The sequence below is a fragment of the Cebus imitator genome, unplaced genomic scaffold, assembly GCF_001604975.1.
Source record: "Cebus imitator isolate Cc_AM_T3 unplaced genomic scaffold, Cebus_imitator-1.0 Scaffold582, whole genome shotgun sequence".
In the NCBI taxonomy this organism is placed as follows: Eukaryota; Metazoa; Chordata; class Mammalia; order Primates; family Cebidae; genus Cebus; species Cebus imitator.
In genome coordinates this window covers 650,454-651,042 of record NW_016107897.1, presented here as the reverse complement: position 1 = coordinate 651,042, position 589 = coordinate 650,454, and positions in this window count along the sequence as shown.

The following is a 589-nucleotide window of genomic DNA, read 5'->3' as shown; positions in this document are numbered from 1 at the left end:
AAGGGCAGTGACTTTAATAGTAGGAATAAAGTGTATGATTGTCCAACTGCTGCAGGGGAAAAGGTCGAGTAGATGAAGAAGGAAGAAAAGAAAGAAGGAAAGAACGAAACAATAAGAAAGTGTGGTATAGATGCAAAACAATGGTAGGATTAAGTCCAAACCGAATGTAGGGATGAATGAGTTAAAATCACCTTTGAGAAAATAGAAACTCTCAGAGGGAATGGGTCCAAAAAAATAAAGCTACATGCCAGTTTTATAGCTTAACACAGTGACACGGATAGGAATAGAAAAAAAATATACCACACAAAGTGCTACAGGAAAATACAGGAACTCACCTACACAGAGTGAACAGGTTTTAGCATTTGGCTATATTTGCTTCAGATCTCTCTCTCTCCGTCTCTCTCTCTTTCCCTTCCTCCCCTTCCCTCCCTCCCTCCCCCTCCCCCCTTCTCTCTCTCTCTTTCCAATAAATAAAATTTTTTAGGCACAGGTGAAGTTCCTCACCAATCATATTTACCTTTTTTCCTCCACAGAGGTAAGCATTACCCAGAAAGTGGTGTGTTTACTTCTTGTCTATGTCTTTAGACAT